General features: G+C 39.4%; 1 long non-coding RNA gene and 1 pseudogene across 2 annotated transcripts in view; one reads left to right on the forward strand and one right to left on the reverse strand.

The window, feature by feature from the left end:
- LOC147249138 (uncharacterized) overlaps window positions 1–11,593 on the reverse strand; it is a 57,428-nt gene extending 45,835 nt beyond the window's left edge. Inside the window, exons 1-2 of one of the 2 annotated variants that reach the window (XR_015119461.1) lie at window positions 11,296–11,593; window positions 2,459–2,550 (exon numbers count right to left, since the gene is read on the reverse strand). This is a non-coding gene — a long non-coding RNA (uncharacterized LOC147249138). The remainder of the gene's footprint in view (window positions 1–2,458; window positions 2,551–11,295) is intronic. The other variant, XR_015119460.1, reaches the window with a different exon arrangement.
- Window positions 11,594–12,504: 911 nt separating this feature from the next.
- Window positions 12,505–13,847, forward strand: LOC147249139 (uncharacterized; annotated as a pseudogene).
- Window positions 13,848–15,406: the final 1,559 nt, after the last annotated feature.

The following is a 15,406-nucleotide window of genomic DNA, read 5'->3' on the forward strand; positions in this document are numbered from 1 at the left end:
TACAAGCATATTACAAGACTGACATCTCCCTGGGATTTAGCAAAGTTGTCGGTGTATGTACATGACAACAGTAAGAGATGAGATGGCACTCTGCGTTTTCAATGCATCTAATTATGCAAGTGCATTTATCTGCATTCGTTTTTTTTATCTTTGGTACCATTTCGTGCAAGTGTATATGAACACATACATGGCGTGTGTGTGTGTGTGTGTGTGTGTGTGTGTGTGTGTGTGTGTGTGTGTGTCGCAGCTCAAATAGTGCTCAGCTCTAAGCGCCATGGTCTGAGGGCAGAGGCTGGGCAGTGCCTTTTAAGCCAGTTCAGGGTCAGTCCAAACACTGGCAGCTATTCATGATTAGATCAAGTTGATGTGAGATTCTGTCCCTCCTCTGCTCTCTATTTCCATATGAATGAGGAATATGCTAAAGAAGAGACAACAACCAAGATCCTTGTCCCCGGGAGCGACCGCAGAGTGAGAAAACACACATTTGCAGTGAGGACTCCACATCGTCCCCTGTGCCGAATCACACACATTCTATTATAAAAAGCACATTTTGATGGAAGAGTAAAAAGGGGAAGACATAGCTTTCACAGACACACAGTCTTTCTCTGTATCTCGTCTCTGCACTCATCTAAACCCAGCCAAGGTCAATGCTGTTGTCAGCCTACATATTTAAAAATGCTGCACACACACACACTCATGGAGAATGCATTTGCAAAATCTGATGTTACATTAAACAATATATATAATGAAATTTTAAAAATCTGAAATTAATTAGTTTCTGTAATTTAATTCATAATATTCCTATTCATTGTGCTTCAAATTTAAGACAGAATTTTATTGATTTTTGTAGCTGAACAGCTCCATGCACTCTCTCTCTCCAGGCAGACAAAGGGTTTGTCCTGAAAGACAAACTGAAGGAAGCAGGGAATTGGCTTTAAATGTGATGAACTGATGTAGGCATAAAGTAAGCAAGCATGAAACCATGTTGGAGACATGAGTGGACTGAAAAGACAACAGACACAAATGAACAAATAGCACAGATCTGCATACCCGGGGTGTCCTGAGTCCATTCCTGCAACCTGGCAGAACCAACCTTAAGTCAGTTGCATCAATGCAGCAAAATCATGTGTTTATACATGTGTTTTGGACAGATGCCTCCCAACACACACAGACAATATCACACACTTGGATTGTTCCATGCCATCGCTTAGCTTGAGACAAGCCCCAGTCCAATCCGGAAGTCTAAGGGAGGACTTAAACCCAGAGCAGTGAGGCCACCTATTACCAGGAGGCATTATGGGAGGAGAAAACTGCAAATGGGAAGGAATCTCAGATGGTGAGCACTCGGAGACCAAGGCTCGTCACTACATTCTGAGAACCACAGTGTCCATAGCAGCACACTAATATGATATCCAAATACCTTTCACATTGCTGCTTTTTACTGCAAAGAAGCCTGAAATTAGCACGTCTTAACTTGGCCGCAGGACAAGAGAAGACATTGGTGTGAGGCACAGAAAACGCATTGAAGCAGGCCGTGGGAATTCTCTGGGTGCCTTATGATGCGATTCAACAAAACAGCTACCAATTTATTGATAAAAGAGCTATTTTTTCCAGTGATCACTGAAACCAAACCAATTCATTCTATGAACTTTTATTAACAGAATAGTAACATTTGAAGGACATATGAAAACAAAATGTTACATTTAAATATTGTCACAGCATGAAAACAAGCAACCAAGGACAGAAACAAGAGATTGCAAATGGCAGCATCCTTGTTGTGCATTAATAGAGAATGACTGCGCATCTCTTATCCAGGTCATTTGTCCTATCAACTTTCATACAAGCTTTCATGAAGCTAATCCTAACCAAAACTCAAGTAGCCTTGCTTAGAACATGACAAACATGATTGCATGCCACCATGCAATCATTTCAGCCATAATGAGAATACAGCCCTGTCTTTGCTTACACTCCAGTATGAGACAGAAAAATACTTTTTAATCTGTTATCTTTTTTTGCATCAAGGCATAATCTTGCTGGTTCTTAACACTATTTAAATTGGATTTGACTTGATCCCCACCCAGCTTTTGACATCTGAAATATTCCTGAGGTAAACTATATGTGTATGAATATTACTGGCATTAATGGACAAATTTTTCAAGCAATTAAAATTAGAGGACAAAAGAAAAACTGGTACCATGTTCATAAATAGGTAGAGGCATAATTTACAGTTATCTGATCTACTCTATTTTTATCTTAGTTTTTTTTTCTATTTTTCATAGCAGACAGGTTTTACACTCTAACAGCCATAATGTGTGTGAAGTCATAATGTGGTGAGGCTTTGAATACAACAATGTGGTATCAGTTGTTCTGATGTCAGCAGAAGTGCCTGATATTTCTCTTTTATATTTGCCTTTTTTTTTTATTGACAGCATATCACTTGCAAAGTGGAGTGTGTTACCTCACACGCAAGGTTTCCTGCTTCACCCACTTTCCCTTTTCATAACTTCATCATCAAATTCTTGGCTCCCTTAAAAAAACTGCTTGGGTCTCCTGCAAAGCAGAAAGGTTACTTTTTATCAGTGGGACACAGGTAGATTTGCATTTGTGTGTTGTCATATTGAAGGAGCCAATCTGACAGCAGAGATTTGGTCTGTCCCCTGGAAAACCCAAGTGACGTGTTAGGACCAGTCATAGTGAGACATCCACTTAGTCATGTACTGTAATGATATTTCACAAAGTTGCCAGTAAGAAAGAAGGCTGGTGCACCTATGCTGGCACATTCTTCTGAACAATAACCTTCAGTGAAAAATTACTATTAAATTCAGTAACCATAACCGAGTAGAATTGGGTACAGCAGTGATTTATTCTCTTTGTGCAAATTTTAGTCTACTCTGCTGACTGTCAGTCCAGTACCAGCCACGTGTGCATGAGCGCCCCTGTATTTATGTTGCGATAATGACAAAAGGGAAGTTCAACCCCATTGTGGCTCTTATCTACAGAGGCTTCCCACTCTTATCGGGATCCGAAATTACAAAAGACAGAAAACTGATTATAGACATGGTATGTTGGCACAAGATTTAATATCACATCAAAACAGATTCAAAAAGATGACCAAAAGCAAAAAGGCTGTGGACTTGTTGTAGCAGGGATTTTAAAAAGTCAAGATTCTGTCCTAGTTTTTTGGACACTGTTCAATGAGGTAGGCCGAGTCATAGATGTCACCCTCTCAAGCAGCATGTCAGCCTCTGCCAGCTACACAAACAGTGAGAGAGAACATGACATCACTCCTCTATCATCCACTAGGTACACTTGAGTTCAGCAGGTTCAGCAACCTTTTTCAAAATTTTCCCTAAAATACACTGGCCTATTCCACAGAATTACAAGGAGTTTTGAGAGGGTTTAATATGAGGTGTATTGTTTTCCTCCACCACCCTCCTCCAACCTTTAGGCACACACTGAAGACATAAATGGATACAAAACAGGTATAACAAACTTGACGTTAAAGTTGGCGGGATCTATACACCTCTACAGGAAGATGCTCCTCCTGATTGTGCCCCTGTAATAAGTGAGGCCAACCTTGGTAGGAGTAAACAGAGACACAAATCTCTCGTCCCTTCAGGCGGGCAGCAGGAGACATAAATTCCCACTTGCAATCAACACGTCTACACTCACAGATTTCATTACAACCTCGCAACATCGCACCCTTCAACAGCTAACATGCGGAAATGATTTTAGACGTTGCCTGTGTCTCGTTAAACAGACCCCAATGAAGGTGATAGATCTGACAGTTTGCAGAGAGCAAACAAGTGTTCTGTATCTATTTATTGGGTCAGTCTCAAAATTGAGCATCATAATCACAACATATGAATAAGTCACAGCCATACAGTGCCTTGTATTAATTAACCTGTAATATAAAAACAGCAGTATCTGAATGGGAAACTACAACCTTGCTGAAGATAATGAAAACGAAGGCTGGTGAACGGTGAAAGCTTGTGGGGGGGGGGGGGGGGGGGGGGGCTGTCCACCATGTGGCCCACGATCTATTCATTGCTACCGTTTAATTTCTTTTGGGTGCATAATCCTTTCAGTTTCAATAGCAAATTTAACTGTCCCCAAGGCCGAAGCACCAGACTGGTCAATACAAAACCAGACACCTAATTACTGAGCACACCACAGTCTCCCTGTCCTAACCCCTCCTTTTTTCTCTTTCCCTCTTTCCTCTCTTTCCAGCAGCTGTGGGGTTCATATACACAAGAGCAGCAGTCAAGCAGTATTGGGTTTCCACTTCCCAGATCTCCCTTAAAAGCCTGTCCCATAATGGCCCTTCAGTCACACAAACACGCATTGGGTTTCATACGAGAAAGAGCACATACGGTCAAACAGCCACATTTGAATATATAGACTTTAGCTCGAACCATTTTTAAGATTTCTTAAATAGATTTGTTTGCCTACGTTGCCTGTGCAGTTTTTTTTCATCATTATTGATACATAAAGCAATTTTTCATTTTTACACCAAAAACCCATTTTCTTTCTAGTGGCTACACAAAACTAAAGTAACAAGCATGCTGGTTATTATATATATAAAATTATTAGTATCATTAGTATCACTTTATTAATATCATACATCACAAGTATTGGGCATGGGTAGACAGATTCTTTTGTAAATAAATTTGGAAATCAAATTCTGATTAAAAACACTAAAATAAAAGATAGCATGGCTGAATTTTGGATGCATGTGGCAGAAAAACCCTAAATTGACCCCTTGATTTATGGCATATTTATGTGGGAATCTTTAGTTGGTTTCTTTTGTTTTTATATCTAAATGAGAATGGCATATCATCTGCTTTGTGTGAATAACTATTCAATGATAATGGTAACATGGTGATGATGGCCTGCTAAATAGTACCCCAGTTGCATGTTGTGTGATGTTGTGACATCTATCGTATCCTTTACAGGCTTCCTCTGTAAAAGGACACACTTCTGAGGCTTTGATCATGACCCAATGCACATAAGCAAATTAGCACAGCCCCTAATTTGCAGATGGGTTTAAAAAGTCCCTCAGTTAAGATCACTTCCCTCAGATAAAGGGAAGAGTTGCCCCCCTTGTGACCTGAAAGGAGTGGCCTTTGTCTCACTCCTAATGTTTTCCTTAGCCCATTGTGTCTGCATTATCCAACAGCCCCCCCCCCCCCCCCCCCCCACACACACACACACACCCCTCCTCACCCCACAGCTTTGACACGACAACACTGCCACTGCTCTGGACTGAAAGCGGAAACACTAAATGTATGGAAGCCATTTCCCAGTGTTTCCCCTGAGCTCAGTATCCCCTCCCTCTTTGCAGAATTCAAGCCGCTATTAACACTGGATCTCTCTCGCTCTCTCTATCTCTCTCTCTCTCTCACACACACACACACACACACACACACACACACTACATATATATACTACAATCTCCACAAAGAAGTCCTGCACCCCCTCTGCTTGCAAACTAGGAGGATGCGCTGCTGTCAGCCCAAACACAAGCAGACAAATTGCCTCTGATCTCTTGACCCAAGTGACAGGCAACTGTCCTAAATTAACAAAATAATAAGATAAATAAGAATGTATAATGTAAATAGGAATGAACAAATACAGATCAATACCCTTGGAAAATAGCCGTGATTCTGCAATAGCTTAGATCTCAATTACAGACATGTTGAATGACAGATGTAACAGTTTGAGATGGGTGTGGAAGAGAAATAAATATCCACCTTATATCTTTCTTTCTGACCATCTTATGTTTGTTCTGAGTTTCCCTCCGCTTGTTGCCATTACGAGCATCTGAGTGAGAAATAATCACTTGTAAAAGGGACACACAGTCTCCATCACAGATATGACATCACCCCTTTTACAACCTGCCCATTGAGGGTTGTTTGTAATCGTATTCAATGTTGTGTGTGGTTATGAGTGTGTATGTACGTGTGCATTGAAGCTATAAATTTGATGGGTTTGCAATTTTTTCCATGAAATGGACTTTTTTTTTTCTTGTTCATGTACTAATAATAAGTTCTATAAATATATTCTAAATATAAGGTATCAAGGTAAAACCTAAATACCTTGGTTATTTTAAAATGGTATGGTTGCCTCACTTCATTAATAATTCAGCGAAGAATCTGACTTAGGATGCATATCATCTGTCACCTTTATTGAAGTGTTACAGGACACCATGTATCCATCTGTCCCTTTTCAAATCAAGGGAATATTATGCCATACACGAATATACTACTCAGCTGATGCATGTGGAAGGGATGGCCAGAACAGCATAACATCTCATTCAAAACACAGATGTTATGTTATGGAATGACTTCTTCTGTGTAAAATCACATACAGGGTGGCATTATGCCAATTTGGCTGATTCTGTGTAAACAAGCAAGGTGCAGTAAGGGTGAAGTGATACTGCTGAATCTGTATAAAAGGGGCTCTTGATACTACTCACTGAACCAAGTTGTGCTCATGACCCACACGGTCACAACTATGTCAATGAAGTTTTAAAAATAAATTCCAGCAAAATCTGAGAATAAATCCAAATTCAATAACAAGTCATTGTGCCAAGTCTGGGATCCATGTGACAGTAACATCAATGTTGCTTGGGTGCTGAGAGAACAGACTTTTATGTTAACAAGTTTTAACTGGTGATTAAGAAAGACAAAGATGTTCCTTACCAGCAAAGGACAAAAAAATAAGCATGTGCACGGATACATGCTCAAATAATTCTATGAAAGGACAAGCACAACCACTGCCAATACTCACTTGCATAGTTATTTAAAAAAGTAAAACAAACATTTTTCCATCGTCAATCACAGATAATATGTGTTCTTCACTCAAGTTGGCAAGGGGGGACCCCCCCTTAAAAAAACCTGTGATCTTTGATCAGGGTCTTACTTGGAGCCACTGTTAACACTCCAAACCAGAGACATCTCTGAATGGCATATCATCCTGATAAAGACAGAAATGGTTGCAGGCACAGAATGATCGAATCACCAGCCTCCTGAGGGACAATTCTATTGAATAATGTTGTCGTGTAAATAGGCGCTGGATCTCCTTCTTGAGCATCACCATATGGGTGCTGGGAACACCCAGCTTTGCTTTTTTAGCAAGATATAACCATTTAAGCATGAGCATAAAACTGATTGTGCCAGTCATACCTGGATCCAGTCACAAAGAAAGATACTGGGACAAAATGGAGACAGTGAGGCTTCATTGGAGCAGTTAACTGTTCATATCATATTCCTTCCTGTAACAACAAGGATTCCAATTTACACAAAACACTGTGTACCTTCATTAGTCAGCAAAACTCTGTTACTGAGTAGATTCTTTGTCTAGCTGACAGTAATGGAAGAACTTGGGTGTATTATTTATGTTACCTTCCTTGACTGTCTTCACATTCACAGTGCATATAAGTGATGGATATGTCAGGTCTATGGTTTGTAGCAAGAGCTAAAAGTTACCAGAAAAAAATACTCTGCTTCGAGTAGTGTGAGCTGAAAGAGAGAAGGTTTCATTGTACTCTCCTTAGTAGTTTGATCATAGTCTGAGTAAGGATATATTGATATTGCACATACCCTACAATATTTCATCTTGTCATAATCCGTTAGAACAACTCCATCCACAGATATGGATTGCTCATCAATCTTTTAAAGGAATCTCAGCAAGTACTTTTTCCACATATGGATTTTAACTGAACACTAAAAGATAGTGATACAGATGCATCCCCGCCTAAATCATGTAAATATTAGATGGGATTGCTTTCATACATCTGGGCCATATGAACTAAAATGCTCCTTGGGAGAAATACAAACAGCACATGCATGGAAATCAAAGATTGTCCTATAGTGTAGTTGTCGAGAAAGAAACAAGGTCCTTCTTTTTTAAGCAGTCAGAGCTCACAGGCATCCTAAGTTTTTGTTTTCATCCTGAATGCCACTTCCATCAGCCACATGGTAGTTCACAACTAATAAATCACTGCTACTAAGTGAGCTTTTCCTTTTACTCCTTGAAAACAACAACTGGGCTAATTTATAACCAGACAAGGCATTGGAGAGAGGCTATAATTGGCAGTGGGGGTCTGGCAGGTTATCTGACAACATTTCTTCATCTAGCAGTACCAAGTACAACAACCATATAGACTAACAACAGATGGGCACCATCACTAAGAACATGAAATACATCCAAGATTCAAACAGTCCCTGATGAGGGGACGAACTATACTACAGTCATGTTAAATTAGATTTGAATTTAACAGTTGTTAACACCTATGTTACCAAAACAATAAAGAAAGAAAGAACAGAAAGTTCCAGTGTTCTTAAAGCCTACAAAATGACTTAACACAAATAGCTGTATCAATATCTATTCTCTGATCGGTGTTTGGATTTCAGACAACAAAAATGTTGCTAAATTTATTCTATATCTTCGACTTGTTCTCAAGTATAGCCAATGCTGTCACTAAGAAAAAGTCAAAAGAATAAATAGTTCTTGATAAGCAACAAGACTGAGAAGGTGATATTTCTATATATTGTCATGCTGTATTATTTAAGCTAGAGCAGTATCAGCCAGTATTTCAACTTTTTGACAGTAACTTCATGAGGTCCTTATTTAGAAAATATGAAGTCAAGCTGCTTCATTAGATTGTGACCCACATACTGAAAATAGAGAACCTGATTCTGCAGCAAACACAGTTTGTGTGTATTTATAAAGGAGCTGTGGTACTGACTGAAATCCAGAAAACCCTCCTCAGTACAAAAAACAATTTACATGCTGCCCACAGAGCGTAAATAAATTTCTTCAGGCACCACAAAACTGTCTTACAAAACTGCCCAATATTAGAGACATCTATCCATTTTCTATACCAGTTATCTGTTAAGGGTCGCAGGGGGGTGGGGTGGTGAAACCTATCCCAGCTGACATTGGGCAAAAGGCGGGGTACACCCTGGACAGGCTGCCAGTCCATTTCAGGGCCATTAGAGCAATTAGGGGCTCAATATCTTGCTCAAGGATACTAAGACATGGTCAAAGGCGGAAGTAAGGATCAACGAACCTTCGGTTGCTAGACGGGCACTCTACTTCTGAGCCATGCCGCCACCATTAGAAGAATATGGCCATCAATGCTGGTAGGGGCGCTACATTATAAAGATATCTAATGAACAGAAGCAGTGAGGGAGGCAGGGAAGGAGTCCATCAGAGTAGAGTAGTCTTATTTCCTTGAAAAATCTAAAATCAAAACCCCAAACTGCCAATGAACCATCAAGGTGACACACATAAAACCCAGTTTTGAAGTTCAAGAGGTTCAAAAAGGGAGTCGACTCACAATTTTTACTTCAATGCATTTTTCAGACTTAAGCTCAGTTGTATTGGGGAGCAAAAAAGTTTAACTTTTAGTTGGAAAGTCATAGTTTGTCTGTCAGTAACTTGAAAATAGCTTTTTCCCTCATCACGAAATGACGGCATATTGCAAGTATATATACATGTATTACAGTTCAAGACTTTTTTCCAAGACTAGTGTAAAACTGTTGGCAATAAGGACATGCTTCTCTGTTGATTTACCTCTGATGTGCTTTGTGTAAGTCGTCAAGTGTTGACATGTAACTTTCAAACTTAGCCAAATTATAGTATTTGGCAACATTGATTATCCTCATTCAAAAGTAAATGCCCTGTGCAAAGCACCATCAGCCTTGAGTCTGGCAGATAGTGGCAGAAAGTCTTAGATGAGTCCAAAAAATACAGTCATCACACACAAAAGGGCTGTTCTTCTTTAATTCATCTTGGCATATCAAAAAGGGTTGGGTCTGACTACTTGTAAGCTTTTATGTTTAATCAAGCAGAGTTACAGAGGAAATTATTCTTGAGTGCAATTAATATTTTTTTTAACTCTTTATTGATTATACTGTTATACAATATACTGTTATATTATTAGAAATAATCCGATCAAATAGTGTTTGGATGGAGTTTTACTTGAAATAATTATTGTTATTGATTACTCATAATTTGCGGCAAAATCACTGTCAAATCAGCACTGCCACCTCACAGCAAAAAGGTTCCGGGTTCGAGTCCCGGCTCAGGCACGGAATCTTTCTGTGTGGAGTTTGCATGTTCTCCCCATGCCTGCGTTGGTTCTCTCCGGGTACTCTGGCTTCCTCCCACAGTCCAAAGACATGCAATTGGGGACTAGGCTGATTGATACTCTACATTGACTGTAGGTGTGACTGTAAGTGTTAATGGTTGACTGTCTCTATATGTAGGCCCTGTGATGGACTGGCGACCAATCCAGGGTGAACCCTGCCTCTCGCCCGAAAGACGCTGGGATAGGCTCCAGCCCCCCCCCCCCCGTGACCCTTAACAGGATAAGCAGAAGAAAATGGATGGATGGACCACTGTCAAATCTTCTATAAATGTACAAAAATTAATAAATGCCAAGTATATCTTGGAGATCATTGTGCCCGTCCATAACTCAAGAGGCACACCCTCATCACATAATGGCATTATTTAATGATCCAACAGTGACACATGAGTTTGCAAAAGCAGCATCAGCCAGCATTACTTGTTTCAAATTCTGTAGAAAAGAACCAACATCTGTTCATACTATCCTGGATCAATAAAGACCAGAGACTAGATTAAAATAACTAAATTCTGTGACTTTTCATCAACATGCTGTCTTGATAGCTCTTATTTCATGCATGCATTGTATTAAAGATAGAATTGTTTAAAATGCGGTGTTCAACTTCAACTGTTCTGCTAAATAGTAAACCCCTGAGCAACTATTTAATTTCACTTGATATTCAAATAGCCTACCAAAACAAAAAACAAACAAACAAAAAAGTCAGTTCAATCATGAGGGAATTTTCAGGTTTGGATGTTTCAGTATCGCTCAAAAAAGTTCTAAGAGCCATTGTGGTGCCACGCTAAGTGCCATTCTTTTTGACCTTTTTTGTTCTCTTGCCCACGGCCGGCCTCCACTCCACCTTCCTTCTTGCTACCTTGACCCTCAATCCTAGATTAGAAAGCACAAAACCGTTCTTGCCACTACAGCTCGTGAATTACGGGATTGTAAACTTGAATGCACTGAGAAAAAGCGGGTGAAAAATAAGCCGAACGTTGAAGCTGAGAAATAAGACTGCGACTCCAACTAAAAACTCTTAACAGGTCACTTTGTACCACACAGCAAAGGTATGACACCCATGGCTGAGGATCCAGACATTTGTTTGTTCAGGGGCAGCACAGAACTTCCCAAAGTGCTAAAAGAGGGTAAGGCGCACTTACCGCACAGATCGTGACATCCGACTCCAAGAATAAAAGATTCCTTTTTGTCCAAGACCGATCCACTTCCATTTTCTCAGCTCCCACATGACACCCCCACTCCTCCGAGAGGCAGAAAGCAGAGAGAGTGCGACAGAGGGAGAGTCAAGGGTGGTGGTGGGGTGGGGGGCATTAGTTCTGCTGTGGAGATGAAGGGGACTGTTGCAGCTGTGTACCCCCGTCAGAATCTCCTCAAATGCAATCCTCTCCTGCATGTGTGACTGCGGCACCGCGGAAAAAGGCAACGGAAACAAAGTGATCCTCTTACACACAGCCGAGAGTAAGAGAGACAAACAAGGAGAGGACAAGGGGGGGGGGGGGGGGGGGCAGCAGGAGCAGGGAAAGAAAACAAGTGGGCCAGTTAGTGGGGCCAAAGCAACTGAAGAATAGCAGGTTCAAGTTTTCAGCGTTTCCTTTACTTTGTCGTGGAACTCTGCAGGCTGAGTGGGAGGGAACAAACTGGGCCTAAGAAGGCAAGGAAATAGTGCATCTTCCAGTTTCTTTCTACCCCCACCTCCTTCTCCCTCTCTCCCTCATGCTTTCCCTCTGTATTTCTCTCACTTTCAATCACTCTTTTTCTATGTCTCTCTCTGGTAATAAGCCTTGACTGTGACAACCCCCTCCTCCTGGCGCTGGAATGCAAGGAAAGAGTTTTAAGAGGCCCAGTTAGACAACCCTCAGAGTCACTGCACCTTGACCTCAGGGTCAGACGAAGAGTGTGTGTGTGTGTGTGTGCGTGTGTGTGTGTGTGTGATAGAGGGATAGTGTGTTTGAGTTATGTCTGTGTACTGACTGTGTACTCAGTTATATTTTCATAAAATTCAATCTAAGGCTTAAAATGTAGCTGTGACTCCATTATAATAAATATCACAGTTGACACTGTATGCCTTTGTGTCAAAGTGGAGGTGTTTGAAATTTTACCTCTCACTGACTTGAATGGAAAAGCTCCAAACAAACATAAACGCAGACATAGCCAGACAAGCGCACCTACTGAGGAAACAGCGAAAAAATTCAGAACATTTGGATTGCAAACTGTGAAGTTTTCATCAAGTTAAACAGAACACCAGAGGAGACCAAAGTACTGGTTGTTAAAAACATTGAAGAGCTGGAAATCAATCACCATGTGATCCGATAGAAGCGGTATGAAAAGAAAAAAGAAAAAGAGCGACCATCATGAGCTGGACCATAAATAAGGTACACATCATCTACACACACGACCATGAAACAAACAGAGAAAACACACTCATCGACATCAGGAGACAACAGTTGCCTATCTCAGAGGACTAAGGATCAGGATTTACTAAATCATTCGAATATACTCAACACAAAACACAGGATTTGGAATATGACATAGACCTGGACAATAATTTCTTCTTTTCCATTAACAACTGCTACTATTACACTAACTAACAACTTGACTGTAGCGTACAAGATGGCAAACTCTCAATTATCCACTTCAATAGTAGAAGCATGTATGCAGACTTCAATCTCATCATGTCTCTCTGGTAAAATTGGTTCAAACCTCAACGTGACTTCCTGGTAAAATAAAGATCAATCAAGTTCTACATACATACAACAGTTATTACATCCATGCAACATCATCACAATATCTGAAACTTGGATTAATGACATTAAAGGCATGGACTTTGAAATAGAGGGATATGAATTCAGTTACACAAATAGACAAAATAAGGGAGGAGGGGGAGTAGCCACAAATGTGGCTTTGAAATATAATGTAATGGAAATGATGAAAACAGTTGTTGACAACTTACTTGAATGCATAACTGTGGAAATTCATAGAGGAAAACATCAAAACATAATCATCAGTTGTATATATCAAGCTCCAGACTCTAGTATTGAGGTCTTTAATGAGTACTGAAATTGAAGAAATGTTTTTAAAAGTGTGTCACAAATCTGTCTTCATCTGTAGAGACTTAAATATTGATCTACTAAATCCAAATAAAGATTTACAAATTTATCAACACAATGTAGAGTATGACCTTACATCTCAAAATCACCAGACCCCGTCGAATCACCTCACACTATGCCACTCTCATTGACAATATAGTCACTAATGACATAGATAACAATACAGAAAGTGGACTATAAATAACTGATATCAATGATCACCTTCCAGTCTTTATGATAGAAACTATGAGGATAAGCACAAAACTTTTCTGGCTACTTCGATCAGAGGATTCAATTAATGCTTGCAAAAAGGACTTACTGGCACAAAAGTAGGATAAAATATACTTACTGAAGAATGTAAATAGTGCATATGAGAAATTCCTGAGAACATTCACATCATTATATAATAAACACTGCCTAATCATTCAATACAATAAAAAAATAAATATACAATGGATCACAGAGGGCTTACAAAATGCCTGTAAAAAGAAAAATACTTTGTATAGAGAGTTTATAAAGCAAAAACTAAAGAGTCAGAGAATAAATCTAAAAAATATAAAAATAAATGAACTAATATTGTAAGGACTAGCAAAAAAGAACATAACTAGAAATTATCAGAGAGTAACAGAAATAATATTAAAGGAATATGGAGCACTGAATAAGGTTATTAAAAATGGGTCTGGACATACAAATTATCCCAGGTACATCTTTGATAATGACAAAGAAGGAACAATCAATGGAAAACTGGAAAGCTTAATAGACAAAAATCCTCATTCAGTGTTCCTCACAGCAGTGGATGAAAATGAAATTGTTGATATTGTTATGAAATGTGAGAACAAAAAACCTATTGATTGTGATGACATTGACATGACTATACTGAGGAAAGTAATTTAAGGAATATCTAAACCACTCAAATACATATGCAATTTGTCAATTCAAACTGGTACATTTCCAAATATAATGAAGGCAGCAAAAGTCATACCACTGTACAGATCTGCGAACAAACACCACTTCGCAAATAAAAGAACTGTCTCGTTACTTCCACAATTCTCCAAAATTGTCAAAAAACTTTTTTATAACCGACTGGACAAAATCATTTACAAACACAAAATACTTACACAGTCAATATGGATTTAGAGCACACAAATCAACATCACTTGGCCCTACTGGAATTAACTGAGGACATCACTAACTCCATTGAGCAAAAACAACATGCAGTCAGAATATTCATCGATTTTAAAAAAAAAAAGCATTTGACACAATAAATCATAGTATTGTAATGACAAAACTGGAACAGTATGGCATAGGGGGATAGTTTTAAACAAGGATTAAAAGCAATTTAAACAACGAGACAGTTTGTGAAGCTGGGTGATTGTTCCTCTTCATGTTTGAACATTACCTGTGGTGTCCTCCAGGGGTCAGTACTGTGTCCTAAACTTTTTATATTATATATCAATGACATCTGCAAGGTATCTAACATATTGAAAATTGTCTTGTTTGCTGATGATACAACTACAAATAAATCATAATTTAAAACTATTACTGTTAGTTAAAAAACAACAGAATTGGCAACAAGACTGTAAAAGCTCATAACTTGCAATGGATTTTTGACAGATGGAGAAAGTAGACATGATTGACCTGGTTTTTGTGGATTTACGTCTGCTCTCCCCATTGTGAGGCTGTCCTTGGACAAGCAAGCCGGATAAGGGGAAGTGTGTGTTGAGCAAAGACCAAAGTAAACTAATTGATATTTTGCTGCAGAAAGCAATTCAAACTAAGTGAAATGTCTGAAAGAGTGGGACATATGGACAGTTTTGAAAGCACAGTGGAAGACTGACCACATAGGTGGAAAGTATTGTAGTATTATATAAATAGTATTGTATTTCTAACAAAATAAATGACAATACAAAAGTGGCTGTGCTGCTCAGTGTCATGGGTGCAAAAATGTAGAACTTTCTCTCCAGCACTCATTGCTCCTACCAAAAGTGCAAAAAAAACTTTGATGAGCTCAGAAAAATCTTAAAGAAGCATTTAAATCTGGCACCACTGGAACACTTACTGTTCACAAAAGGAACCAATCAAAGCCAGAGTCAGAGTATATGGTGGAACTACGTAGACTGACAGAGCACTGTCAGCTTTGGGAGGGGCTATCGGACACACTGAGAGA

The sequence above is a fragment of the Aulostomus chinensis genome, chromosome 15, assembly GCF_037954235.1.
Source record: "Aulostomus chinensis isolate RoL2024-O1b breed Wild chromosome 15, RoL_Achi_v1.0, whole genome shotgun sequence".
Taxonomy (NCBI): Eukaryota; Metazoa; Chordata; class Actinopteri; order Syngnathiformes; family Aulostomidae; genus Aulostomus; species Aulostomus chinensis.